Here is a 14,934-nt window from a genome sequence, read left to right on the forward strand (position 1 = left end):
CGCCAAGGACCATCTACCACACCCTCTCTCTACCATGGACTACAGCCTATATAGATCTGAATCCTTGAATATCGCAAAATTCTCAAAAAAAGCTGCAGCTGCCCTTTAAAGGGACCATGAAATGATATTTACAGCGAGGTGGAAAAGCACACCAGTGATCTGTATTTCGTCACTTGTCACTACACTGAAAAAAGTTTTAAGGCGAAATTTACTAGCCCCATTATGAAAAAAGGCGGTGGTGTGTGTTAGTATGTTAGTGGGTACTCGCAGATGGCACAGGAAATCCCAGTGGTGGCAAGAAAAATAGGGTAACAGGCAAGACCTTTACCACGGAAAAGTACCAACGGCACGATTCCCTAAGGAAGTGCCAAACGAGATATTTGACCACAGAAAAGGAGTAAAAGCAAGAACGCTTTAGGGAAGCGAAAACACAGGTCACCACGCATGCGTTCCTGCATTGGGGTAGTCTAGGTGTATCATGGATTACACTGCTAATTTTGGACCTTCCCCAGCTTATAAAAGCTCCACTTTCACAAAAGCAACATCTCCGTAATTAGTATGTCGTAATCTATAGATACAGGCCGGCTTCAATTTGTCCTCAGCATCCCTCTAATTGAGAAAGAAACTTGTATTGTTACACGGTGGCAAGCCAACAGCATGTTAGAGCAACATGATGGCCGGATGACATATGCTTTAATGGCTATTGAGTCCAGCGTGAGAGTTCAGTCCCGCGCCACTAGCCACTTCGTCGTCGTCTTGTTTATAGCATTACCTCTGTGCATGATGACAGCATGTGCACACATTGGTTTCTAGCAGTTATATCCTTGCTTAGAGCATTATCTGTCATACAGTCTAGTAGCTTACACACTATTGCTGCACCAACAAAATTACTGCCTCATGAACGCAGCTACAAACATGCAACCTTTTTTCTTACTGAGCCACGCTACCCAGCCAGCCAACAGGTGATGTGTTTCTGACAGCTACATGTCATCCAATTCTACTGAGTATACTGAAAATATCTACGCAAACAGCAAGAAGCAGCCAGTCTTTTTAAAATACAATGTTTCATGTCAAAAGATAGTGGCTAAAGGCATGCAGACACCATTTTTGCTTGCACGTTTCCTTCTTCCAAATGATGCATTAGACATTAGCGTATGCGGATCACATTGTCGCATTTCTCTATGGCCACTTAATTTATAATTGAATTTCTCCTTGATGCCCCTTCGGTCTCAGTTCCAACAACCGAACAATGGCTGTGGCATGTAATAAGTGTTTAGGTAACTTGAGCAATAAAAAAACTGCAATATAATCGATGATATGTAGGTTTAATTAATTACGACGCTTGAGCCTGCCTGCTTCAAGATCTGGAATGACAAAAGTATGAACGGTTGTACTGCAGTTTTTTCATGCCCCATGTGACCTAAACACTCCTTACACGTCACAACCATCTCTCGGTTAATGAAACCAGAACAGCATGAGAGAAGAAACTTTGTTACATATTGTTACGGGGATGTTACGGTATTACCATTACGGTAAGTCTATATTGGCGGCTGCTCTGAGATGGCCAGCACTCAGCTGAGACTCCAAGGGCCCAGCTACGCACTGTCAACGTCGCGGTTGTGGGTGGGTACGTAGCAGTCGTGCGTGAATACCATGTGGTGATCCATGTATTCTAATGTCTTAGGAATGTAAGGAATGCTTTTAGCCCGTACTCAGAGGAGCTTCGCAGCGCGAAAGTAGACGGGCACTCACAAAGAAACACAAATACGGCGTGAATTTGGACCTCCTCGCCTCCTCATCTGCTAATATGCCGTGAAGCCTCAAACAAATCCCAACAAAGAAATACGTTTCACTCAGGACAATTTCAACTCTTAAGACAATAAAAATTTAGCCGACTTATGCCTAGTTTACGATTAAGGTAGTCGATCTAGTAGTACATGTGATGGAAACAGAGCGCCAGTTGTGATAAACCAAAGTTTGACTTAAGTGCGAACAGTGTCGATGCTTGTGCAGGTTGATGTGACATTATCTAAGCAGTAAAGGCACACGGACAACCAAAGAAGCAAACAACCGCCATCTTTGTGCGCTTCTTTTCCACTCTCTGCCCCTGCGCTGTTCCGATAATATATTGACTCATCTGAGCTCAAATTAATGGTGATTGGTTCCGTGTACAATTCAAGTATCGTTTAGACTTTGTTCTCGGTTTAGATATAGGTGAGTATCTCCTTTTTCCAGCCAGCTCAAAAGCAAGCTGGCTTTTGTAGCGAAAGCTACACTGGCCACGAACTTGCGATTTCGCTGTGGCGGTGCTCCGAGGAGGCACAGAGAATGACCTTGAGCCGTTGCCTAGCAACCGCCACAGCTGGCGCAGTAGGTGTGTCATTAGTGTCTATATTCTGTAAATAAAGACGCTTTAAATTTATATGCCTGTAGATTCCTGCCGCCATCGTGTGTAAGAATGTGATGGTTCATGCCCGTTAATGCAGGGTGTGAGGCCGACATCCATGCAAGGTGCGTGAGGTCAGAAGCGGGACCCAAACTCGTGCCCAGAAGTTTTCACTTTTTTGATGCAGTCTTTTCTCTAGAGAGGAAGAAAAGAGCGCAGAGTTGCTGTCGGCTGCTCAAAGGTTTCTAGATGTCAAGCACAGGCTTTACTTGCACTCTTCAGAAATTTATGTGTGAGAAAAGTTAGACTGCAAGTTAGCCGATAGGTACTGCATGATGTGAATTCCTTCATGTTTCAGGATCAGCATATACTACTATTACTCTATGGCGGCTGCGCATGCTTACTTGGAAAAGGTCCTTAAGGAAAAACTCGTCCTTGAGGGAAACGACAAGCAGTTCCTCCTGGCTAAGATTACCTAAGTGGCACGCCAATGACCCTTGTCAACGGCATAACAGTCGAAAAAGAGGTCATCTTGGTCCCTGGAGCACACCATCTGATTTGATCTGTTGAGCGCCGAAGTCTGTTCTATAGCAGCATGCTTTTCCATGCGATTGGAATCTTCCATGGTGTCGGAGGTACTCATACTGACCACCTTCACATGCTTGCAGACTTATTAGCCGCGAACTTGGAGCTCTGTGTGCAATTCTAAATACAATGGACGATCTTTGGTTGTTGTGTTTCAGTGTGTCGCAGTTAATGTGACTGGGAATGTGTTCTTTATGGATGTGCAGGCACTACCCAGTGCTGATTTGGTTAGAAGTGAGGACTGGTGTAATATAATCCTGTAACCAATTGAATTCTGTTGGCCAATTGCCCCCTTTTCTCATTGGTTGAAGGGATGTCAAAAACCATGATCTCCACACTTGAGCCAGCAGCAAACAGCCAGCTCAGGGAGGGGGAAGCGTCCCTTTAACCAATTTCAGACGGTGGGAAATACAAAAACTGACTACATTTGGTTTCACACTCATTATATTATGCCGGTCCAAGGATGGCATGACACCTATCACAGTGAGACGTGTTGTTCCCAACTATGAACGCAAGGTGGCGTGCTTGCAGGGATCTGGCTTGGTGGTCACTGGCCTACAATCACTGGCTGTGCAGCATGCATTGAGATAAATTTGCTGAAGACGAGCTGCTGAGATAATTGCTTGCACACGCTTCCCTTCTCCATCGCGCACAAAAAAATGAGCATAAATAGATAAAAAGACACCACAGAGCGCTGATTCGTATAAATGTAGGCACAGGGCACGGTAGTAAACTAGTTGAAGTCAGCGCTTTGTGGTGCCTTCCGCCCATATTGACTTTTGTGCTCGGTGATGAAGTGAAGCTTGAGACGAAGATTAGTTGATCGCAGTATGTTGGAATGGCTTTAGACGTTTGTTGAGTAAGTGTTATATGTGCGTAGTTTTCATGGTGGGTGGAAATTACCTAAATGTATTTTAGCCTTTTCAGCCCATAATAACTCGGCATTCCAGTCCGGCAGTGTGGCTGAATTTAAACTGCAGGGCAGATGACCGTGATAAGGTGTATAGAAAAATACTTGGTTAAGTTATTGTTATGGTTCTGAAAACTGCAAAAATCTTAAAACTGCTTCCACATCGCTGGCTGAAGAGACCCTGAAAAAGTGCCACGGCTGAGAAGACGAATACTAATTTTGGCTATCTATTGAAAAGAAAAAAAAAAGTGAATTTCTCCATGTCTGAGGATTAAGAAATGGCAAGCAGTTTAGTTTCACTTACACATCTGAGAAACTTGGGCAAGTCACTGACACATTGGCGGTTTGCTGTATCATATTGCTTCTTCTCTCGCTTTCATAGCCTCTTAAAGGGCAACTGCAGCACTTTTTTGAGAATTTCGCGATAATCAAGGACATAGGCTGTAGGTAAAGCATGCCAAGTGTTTTTGCACTTGCATTTAAAGTAGTGACGTAATCGACGATTGAACTTTGCGCTTCTTCTCAATGCACCGGAGGAGTGCAGAAAAATTCAACGTGACGTCACGGAAGGTATGATTTCAAATTACCGCTGTCGTCAGACATACCTTGCCCTGACTCGTTAGACGTTGCCAAACAACTCTCGGCAAGGTTTGCCTTAGGTGGCGTTGGTTTTTTTTCCTTCAAAGCATGCGTTTGTGCGTTGGAAATGTACCGATACCTTCGATGACGTCAACGCCCCCCCCCCCCCCCCCCCCTTACCTTGCGTTGTGCGCTGCAGAGAAGCTTGAAGGGCGTGCGGATTTTAATCGGCGATTACTTCACTATTTCAAGCGCTAGCCCAAAAAGACTTCACATGCTTTACCTGCAAGTTTCACACATACGACCCTCCTAAGCTCGTTCATTTCTATAACCTATGCAGTTTTCCTTTAATGCCATGCGCTTACAAGTGCCTTTGAGCACAGTGCTACTGTTGTGTAAGTTTTTCACTGTTAATAGGAGTTTTGTTTTTCGCTGACACATAAAGCCTTAAGTTCTTTATAGCCCATTGGTGATTTTGCAGGTGCTCAGAATACAGCTAGAGTTATTCGTGTGTCTTTCAAGTGATTTTGTGTTTGCTAATGATGACAAGCTGCTTTTTGTGAACAAATGGGTAGAGTTATTCGTGTGTCTTTCAAGCGATGTTTGCAGTTGCTAATGATGGCAAGCTTCTTTTTGTGCAAAAATGTTTTTATGTTTTTTCAAAACCGCAAAAGTTGTGTTGTCTTCTAAGTTAGTGTTCTTAGCTTATTGCTGTTCTGAGTTGTTGCTCTTGCAGCGTAAAAAAAAAATCTCTGCTCTAGATATTGTTGTTTTATATACTTGAACGCTTCTATTCATTTTTGTAAGAAATAAAAGCATGCAGCACATAAGGACGGAGAAATGAAGAGCTTTAAACGGCAGGTAAAAAAAAGCAGAATGTAGAAACTCGATTTATTTAATAGAAAATAAGCAGAGTGTAGAACTATATCCAAACTGGAAAAGGTGGATCAGGCAAGAATCGTTTTATGATAACTCAAGAGACTCTTTGAAGCTACAAAAAGAAATTTAACCAAGAAGATGACACATGTGCAGTGTATGCTAAATCTGCAGGAATAATTGAACTTCTTATCTTTGAGTGCAGTGGTATCCATCCGGATGTCGATGCAGGCGACTCGCTCTCACTGAGGCTCTACGGTTTAGAGATAACAATGGTCATGCCCCGCCGCGGTGGCTCAGTGGTTACGGCACTCGGCTGCTGGACCGAAAGGCGCAGGTTCCATCACGGCCGCGGCGGCTGAATTTCGATGGAGGCGAAACACTAGAGACCCGTGTACTGTGCGATGTCAGTGCACGTTAAAGAGCCCCAGGTGGTCAAAATTTCCGGAGCCCTTCACTACGGCGTCCCTCATAGCCTGAGTTGCTTTGGGACGTTAAACCCCCATAAACCAAACCATAACAATGGTCATGTGGATGAATCTGCGGTGGAAGCTTGAAAAAATTGATAGGAAGATTGGTGGCTCAAAAGCAGAGAGGTGACATAAGGTTAGAAGAGTAGGGTTAAAAATGTATTTTAAAACAGTGGCGAATTTATAGACCTATTTCCAATACCGCTAAAGAAATATAAAGAAAAACCACACATCGTGCCAACTGCAACCTCCCCGTCTCGAAGGGGACGCTCCTATCTTTCATCCATCCATCTATCTATCCATCGTGTGGGACGGTGAAATATCTGTTTTGAAGGGTGCTCTTTACTCTTTCCTTCGCAGTAGAAATAAAATACCGCAAGTAGGGATTAGTGTGCGCGTTAATGTCGGATGTTGGTTTATTGGGATGTAACGACCCAAAGCGAATCAGGCTATGAGGGGCGCCGTAGTGAAGGGCTCCGGAAATTTCGACCACCTGGGGTCCTTTAACGTGCACTGACATCGCACAGTACACGGGCTTCTAGATTTTCCCCTCCATCGAAATCCGACCCCCGCGACCTGGTTCGAACCCGCGTCCTTCGGGTCAGCAGCCGAGCGCCGTAACCGCTGAGCCACTGCGGCGGTTTAATGTTGAAGTGTTCCACTCAGACGATAGCTTGCATGACTTGGAAGCATGCTTTAAAGTTGAATAGGCGCACTGCGCCAGCCTCAACGGGACCCTAGGGCGCCGATTTATAGGTATATTAATGCCAGAGGGTGGACCCAGCTATATCTTGCGGGCTCCGCCATAGAAACATTGGTCTTCCTTTGACTGTAATGCTTGAGCCTCGTGCTGCAATGTTATCGCAGTCATTGGAGGGGTGCCCTTGAGTCTAAAGATTACCCACGCAGGTCCAGCAGCTTCCTGAGCAAGGAACTGAATTCGACCCGGATATCTGTAAGTTCAGCAGGAGTTTAAAACGACTTTGTGCTGGAAAGCACTCAGTGCCAGAGAAGCATCTGTATGTAAGCCAGACATCTTTGCAAACACGTGTCAATTCAGCGCACTTGTTCGAACTTGGCAAGGGAAATAAAACCAGGCTTGCATTGCTGGTGGGTGACTGCCTTCGAGGTCACATCCGTGTGCAAGCCGCTGAGCGACCTTTCCCTTGCTGCATCGACACACTTTGCCTTTTTGATGGCACTGTATATAAGCTTGAGGTCGATCAATCTGATTCCACACTAGGTCACGTGCGCTAGGTTTAAAGAAAGTATCGCTTTCGCATGTTATCGCATTAAATCTCCAAGAAAAACGACTTAATTGCACGGGGCAGGCGCATTAGATGGAGTACTGCCCTGTGTACTATGTTTCTGTGTGTTCGTCGTTCTTTTGTGCTGCACAAATTTAATTGTTTATTAAGAATGAACCAACTAGCCCGAAAATTCATTTTATTGCACAGGAGAGAATTGCTTTGAAGACGATGAACAACCAGCTCGACCATCTACTTGTCATGTTGAGCGAGTCAGTTGCTATCTCTTAATACAAAGTGCGCACAGCTGACGAGAGCGGTGAAGATACGAAAGCAAAGATTTTCGCTTAGTGCATTTTGCAAACAAAAAAAAATAGAGAAGGAAAGCTGCGCTATTTGCTACGTCAGCGTAAAGCAAATAAAACACGAGCCGAATGCTTGATACGCATCTTCAATAGTCGCAGTCGGGAAAAAAAAGCATGAAAGTATAAGATAACAGGCTGAGGACGCTGTGTGGATGCATATATTTGCGAGGGGTGCAATTCTAACGCTCATTTCAGGCACGAAACCCCAAGGGGCATGCATTAGAAACGCTCGCTCGCTTTCACGTCGTGTTGTTAAAGTTCGTCCGCCAAAGGCCTGCAAGGTTTGCTATTATGGCAGCAGCCTCGCCGCCGGAAAATGCCTCAGCTTCTGCGGCCAGGAACACCGTGGACGTCAACGACGTCGCGCAGCGGACAGGCACGAGCATCTCGCTTCCTTGCACAGCCGGGAACGACGGCGGTGATGAAGTGTGCCACATCTTTGAAGAACTGTCCTGCTGGAATCGCTGTCTGTGGTACGTGGGACTGCAGCTGCGGGAACTCTCGGCCCCCGGAGAACTGTCGCTCGTGCAGGTGCGCGACCAAGGCTGCGGTCACGAACAAGAAGCGCGCAGTCACGACAGCCGGCTACTCTTCCACGCTCTGCTCACACAGCATCGTTGCCTGGTGAGTGTAGACCTGTTCGAGGTCATCATTGAAGGTTCCCAACTTGACGAGTGCCGCGACCTCGTCATCGGAGCGCTTCAACAGAACTCGACTTTGCGAAAGTTGAGGCTCGGCGGCTTCCGAGACTACGACTTCATGCGGCAAGAACTATTCGCCGTCATCGCCGCGAAGACGCGCTTGCAAGAGCTGGATTTCGTGGGCAGCGGAGAGTTTCTAGGCCTGGTCAACCCACTGCGAACCCTTCTTCTAGACTCCGCGCCATGCATCTCCACGCTCTCGATACCGGGTATACGATTCGACGAAGAGCACGCGAGAATGCTGGTCGCGGCGTTGAGCAGGAACGATAGAATCTTGCAACTTTCTGTGCACATCACGATCCTCTGCTCGCTACTCCTTAATGGTAGAACGAGGTTCTCCCGTTACCTGGCCAACTACGGTAGGCTGCGGGACCTGACGATCACGGCCGACGTCGACACAAAAACAGCTGCCTACGACGAAGTGAGCTGTATCGTCGAAGCGCTGCTGGCGCGCGACAGAGTCCTGAGACTGAAGCTGCTCTGCTTTCTGTTGGACCAGGACTGCGCCGCTTTGCTCTCTCGACTCGTGGCCCGGAGTTCCTCCTTGGAAAGCCTCGACATTATCGGATGCGAGTGGATACGGGATGCGACGCTCAGTCCCGATTCTAACACGCGACCAGAGGATGAACTCGACCAGAGTCAAGGGGGGCCGGCCTTTTCTACACGCGTTTGTCCCTGGGTAGAGGCGTTCATGGATAACACGACCCTCAAGTTCTTAGCGCTCAACTTGGGTGGCTTGACTGCTGCCGACTTCGGTGTGTTCTTTCAAGCCCTCATGGGCGTGGAATCTCTCGACAGGGTCATCGCGAGTGGCGTAGCCCCGGTAGACTTACCGGAGGTCGGTCGAGCACTTCGAGCCACTGGAATGTCCGAGAGAGTTTCAGTCCACGACAAGTACCTCGTCTCCCCGGCACTTCTCTACGCTCTCGAAGACAGTCCAGAAGTGCTGCGTCACGCCACCGTTAGTTCCTCAAGAGCTCCCAGCGTAGACGACTGCCGCGCAACGGTACTCCAGCTGCTGGTACCTTGCTGGTGGCAAGTCGCTACACTCCGGCTGTTCCTGTCGCAAGAAATCCTCGATGACGTCACGTCTCAAGCTTTGCGCCACTACTTGAACGTGGCGACCGCTCTGAGAGAAATCGAATTGTGTGGTTGCCAGGAGCCCGACCTCAGCCTCCCCGAGGGGGAGGACAAGACGTCGGTCAACCCTCTTCTGGAGGCACTGTTCTCCAGCCCAAGCGCCAGAGCACTACATGTCCGGAGGTTTCGTTTCGGTCGGGCCAATTTACGGTTCCTCTGTGAAGCGCTGCTAACCAACCAGACGCTGTGCGAGTTCTCCTTCTCTTCGTGCGACTCCGACGAAAACTGCGCGCTCCTCAAATTCCTCGCTGCTGACCTTGCAGAAAATGTGACCCTGCAGCACCTGCACGTTTCCAGGTCTACGGAACTAGACACGCAGGCGGAGAGATCCATCATTCAAGTTGTCCTCGGCCGTAACGTGGGATTCTTCACTTGTGCATCGCACTTTGTGGTTCATGGCGCGCGGTTCGGGCGTTGTGTGGACGCGTTAAACCAAATTTGCGAGACTTCGGCTTTTATTTCGCAACTTCGAGACACGATGTCTCCGGACGCAGCTGAAGCGACAGCCATGATTCGAAGCCTGCTAAACATGACCTGAAGCCGCTCACACTCGTCACTGCCTCGACAAGCGGAGGCTAAGTCGCGGCACAGCAAAATAGAAGTGACGCAGACCGCGCTGTTGTCAATTTTTTTTTATACTAGAGCCATGACTTGCGTGCCTGATTGTGCATATGTACCCTTGGCGCTTGTTTCGTTTGTTTAGCATTTAGATGCTTATACAACCTGTTCTTAGTGGCGGATGTGGGCTTTTGTTCCGTGAATGCCTTTTTGTTGCGCTTAAAAGCTCGTGTATTTTAGCATTGACGATGGAGCTGTTTTTCGTTCCAGAAATAAAATACTTTCTTGCTGTATGCCCAATTTTCGCCTTGCTCACTGTTCGGCTTGAACGTAAGAAGGGGCGTGCGCCTTGCTTTGCACAGATTCACGCAACCAACAGCTATGCTCTGCATATCAAAGCGATTATAACAAGAAACATTACAGACAATGCAATCCGTACATTGCCTGCGTGTGTTGAACAGATTCTTTTCGTGTTTGGCTCCTATTCGACTCTGGTAAAATCTATTGTTCTATCTGGCTGATCCAAACTGATATGCGTTCTGGCCTACAATAATGAAATGAAATTCCTCGGGTGCACTTAAAGAACTTCGAGCGAGGGCTGAGAAAACATTGCAAATCTATTTCGATTTCATTCTGCTCTTCGTAGTTGGATTTCGAAAGCAACGAAGAGAGAGAGGCGATGGAGAGCGCGCGGCGGCGGCGGCGGCTCCGACACGCTTGCTATGCGCCGCTACTGCGCATGCGCAACTGGCGAGCGCGGCGGCGGCACCTCTGAGTCACCCACGCAGCGACGGCAGCGGCGCGCCAGCTCTGCGCCGTGTGACGTCACTGCTCCTCGCGCATGCGCAGTATGGCCTTTCGTCGGCTCCGCGAAATGGCTCGAGGAAACAACAAAAAAGAGCCAACGCTGAGGCAGCGATCGAATATCGAGCGTTAACACACCTAACATAGGTCGCCGGTTCGAATCCCGGTCGCGAGCTAATCTCTAACCTAAATAGCAAGCTTCTGCTCCACTATACGCGAAATCGTATACCATCACCCCGAACACTCTATGACAAACGGTTGAGCCGCAATTTTCATACGAAGGTTCTTAAAGACGTGGAATATGGGGTACATAGGTCGCCGGTTCGAATCTCTGCCACAAGTTTATGCTGCGCGAAACGCTGAATCGTATGACACCATCCGGAAAATTCTGCGGCATACAGTTGGCCCACAAATTTTAGACGACTGTGACTGCTGCCAGGCAGGGATATATATATATATATATTGATACAGCTCAGAAGTGGACGAAGAAGAAGTGCTTCGCCATCTCGCTTGTGACGAGGAAGAAGAAGTGGTTCGTCTTCTTGCTGGTGACCGCTCGGCAGACTGGAGCAGTTCTTGTGTCTCTGTGTGCTGTGTAATATTCGTGACAAATCTGGTGGAGGTGCGGGGTACGCTTCCAGACCCGCGTAGGCTACCGACCAATACGGATCTCACCCCAGTTCACCAGCGCCGCGGCCGCCGCCTCCGTGGAGCGTCCCCTGAATTTGGACTCCTTCCGGCTGCAACCAGGGCGACGCAACCCCGGCCTTCGGAGGCACCAGCTGCCATGGCAACTGAGACCACGCTCCCGGCGCACATCCTCTGTCATCAGCCACGAACACCTCCGTCGTTTCATGGCGACGTGTTCGAGGACGCCGAGGATTGGCTCGAGATATTCGAACGGGTTGCCCGTTACAACGGCTGGAGTGACAACCGTAAGCTCCACAATGTCTATTTTGCACTTGAAGAGTCGGCTCGGACATGGTTCGAAAATCATGAAGCTTCGTTTACGTCCTGGGAAGCTTTCTGCCGCAATCTTAAAGCCACTTTTCAGAATGCAGACCGTCGAGAGCGAGCAGAAGCTGCGTTACACTCGCGCAACCAGCGCCACAACGAGAGTGTACGCATGTACTACGAGGACATGACTCGCCTTTTTAAGCGCGCGGATCCCAACATGACAGAAGACAAGAAGCTTCGCCACCTCATGCGGGGTGTCAAGCAAGAGCTCTTCGCAGGACTCGTGCGCAGCCCACCAAGCACTGTGGCAGAGTTCCTCACCGAGGCGGCAACTATGGAGAAGACGCTGGAACAGCGAGCCCGCCAGTACAATCGCGACGTCAACACCTTCGGGCCTGATCCCATCTCCATGCCTCCCGGTATCGACGCGGCCTTTCTACGCGAGCTGGTCCGATCCGTCGTCAGAGAGGAACTGCAGGCCTTCCGTACGCCGTCCGAGACGCCATCTTTCACGCCACTGAGCGAAGTCATCCGGGACGAGGTGCGCCTGGCAGCACAACAGCACCAGATTTCCGAGGTTCCTCGCCAGCCTGATGCAAGGCCCACGTATGCGTCCGTCCTGCGCCAGGCCCCTGGGTACGACGTCACTGCCGCGACTCCAGCAGTGCTCTCGTCGAGCTCCCCTCGTGGTGACGCTCCGCCAGCCTATCAGCGGCCGCGAAAGAGTGAAGTGTGGCGTGCTCCGGATCGTCGGCCCCTCTGCTATCACTGTGGCGAGGCGGGTCACCTCTACAGGGCGTGCCCATACCGCCGCGTGGGCCTGCGTGGTTTCGCGCCGGACGACCCGTGCCCTCAGAACGGGGAACGACCGCAGGAGATAGCATTCCATCTGTCGTCGCGCCAGAACCACATCACGTCAGGCCACCAGGAGGCTCGATCACCGTCGCCGCGACGCTACCGTTCTCCAAGCCCCCGTCAAGCCGCAGGCTACTCCGGACGCCGTTCTCCCAGTCCACGCCGGGAAAACTGATTCCAGCGGCCTCTGGAGGCAAGGCCGCTGATGCCGGGACTTGTGAAGATCCTCCTGCGCCACTACCACGCGACGATGTTTCTCCGGGAGCGAGTAGCGACAGCATCCGACGCGCTACCTCCGATTTGTGCGTCAAAATTGACGGAATCGACGTGACCGCTTTGCTGGATACTGGTGCCGACTATTCTGTCATGTGCCTGGCCCTTGCCGTACAACTGAAGAAAGTATTGACGGGGTGGTCGGGGCCTAGCATTCGCACTGCTGGGGGTCACCTGATTATCCCTGCCGGCAGGTGCACAGCTCGTGTCGATATCCGTGGTTTTGCGTACGTCGGCGAGTTTGTAGTCCTCCGTGAGTGTTCGAGGGACTTGATCCTCGGTCTTGACTTTCTCCACACGAACGGTGCTGTCATTGACCTCCACGAATCACGGGTCACGTTCTCGACGAAACGGGCCGTGGCACGCACTGACACAGACGATTCACGCTTCACTGCTCTGCGACTTGTTGACGACGACGTAATGGTGCCACCCCGGTCCAGTGTGCTAGTTCTCGTGAGGAATGATTTATTCCACGACTACGAAGGTGTCGCTGATAGCCACGTACCCCTGCTGCTCGAGAAAGGAGTAGCCATCGCTCGCGGGCTCGTCCAACTACAAGACGGTTGTGCTAGTGTGCTCCTTACAAATTTTGCCAACGAGTTGCAGCACCTCGCCAAGGGCACGGCTGTCGCCTTCCTGCATGACTTCGCTGTGGTGCCTCAAGTGTGCGCCCTGGAGACAAGCCCTGAAGACCAGGCCCCACCATGCCCTGTCCTTCCGTCCGTCGGAATCAATCCCGATTTGGCGCCTGAGCAGAAGGCTCTTCTCTCGGCGCTTCTAACCGACTTCGCGGGTTGTTTTGCCACAAGCTCCAGGGTCGGTCGTACGCCTGTCGCAAAGCATCACATTATCACCAACGAGACTACACCACCCGTATGCCAGCGCCCATACCGCGTTTCTTCGACGGAACGTGAAGCCATTAAAAGGCAAGTGGACGAAATGCTCGCCGACGATGTCATTCAACCGTCGACAAGTCCATGGGCGTCACCGGTAGTCCTCGTGAAAAAGAAAGACAACACCCTGAGATTTTGTGTCGATTACCGCAAACTGAACAACGTGACGAAAAAGGACGTTTACCCGCTCCCCAGGATTGACGATGCACTCGACAGACTACGTGATGCCAGGTTCTTTTCCTCCTTGGATCTCAAAAGCGGCTACTGGCAGATAGAGGTGGACGAGCGAGACCGCGAGAAAACTGCTTTTGTGACGCCTGATGGTCTATACGAATTTAAGGTGCTCCCGTTTGGACTATGCTCAGCGCCGGCCACTTTCCAACGCATGATGGACACTGTCTTGTCTGGGCTCAAGTGGCAGACGTGCCTCGTATACCTGGACGATGTCGTCATTTTCTCGCCCACCTTCGAGCAACACTTGGAGCGGCTGCGCACAGTGCTCCGGGCGCTCCAATGTGCGCAACTTACGATCAAGCCCGAGAAATGCTATTTCGGTTTTGAGGAGCTTCGTTTCCTCGGCCATGTTGTCAGCGCGCGCGGTGTTCTCCCAGATCCCGACAAGACCGCTGCTGTCTCCAGTTTCCCGCGTCCCACTGACAAAAAGACCCTTCGACGTTTTTTGGGACTGTGCTCTTACTATCGACGATTCGTCCAAGATTTTTCCAAAATAGCTGAACCCTTAACAGCGCTGACCAGAGACGACACACCCTTCTTGTGGGGAAGCGACCAAGAGGATGCTTTCGTGGAGCTCCGCCACCGCCTGCAACGTCCACCGATACTCGCCCATTTCGATGACGCCGCAGCAACTGACATACACACTGATGCTAGCAACGTAGGCCTTGGGGCGGTCCTGGTACAGTGGCAGGATGGCGCCGAACGAGTCATCGCATACGCAAGCCGTACACTTTCGCGCTCGGAATGCAACTATTCAACGACTGAGAAAGAATGTCTTGCGGTAGTCTGGGCCATCAGTAAGTTCCGCCCATACCTATACGGAAGACCATTTCGCGTTGTCAGTGATCACCACTCGTTATGCTGGCTGGCCAGCCTCAAAGATCCATCTGGGCGGTTGGCGAGGTGGAGCCTCCGTTTGCAGGAGTACGACGTAACGGTCGTGTACAAGTCGGGGCGGAAGCACCAAGATGCGGATTGTTTATCACGCGCGCCAGTGGACCTTGCTTCCCCGGAAATCACTGAAGACTTCTCTTTCCTTGGTGCTGTTAGCGCAACCGATATGGCGCAGCTTCAAAGGGAAGACCCAGAGTTAGCGCCGCT

Source organism: Amblyomma mixtum, chromosome 4 (genome assembly GCF_055824585.1).
Source record: "Amblyomma mixtum isolate Tamu chromosome 4, ASM5582458v1, whole genome shotgun sequence".
In the NCBI taxonomy this organism is placed as follows: Eukaryota; Metazoa; Arthropoda; class Arachnida; order Ixodida; family Ixodidae; genus Amblyomma; species Amblyomma mixtum.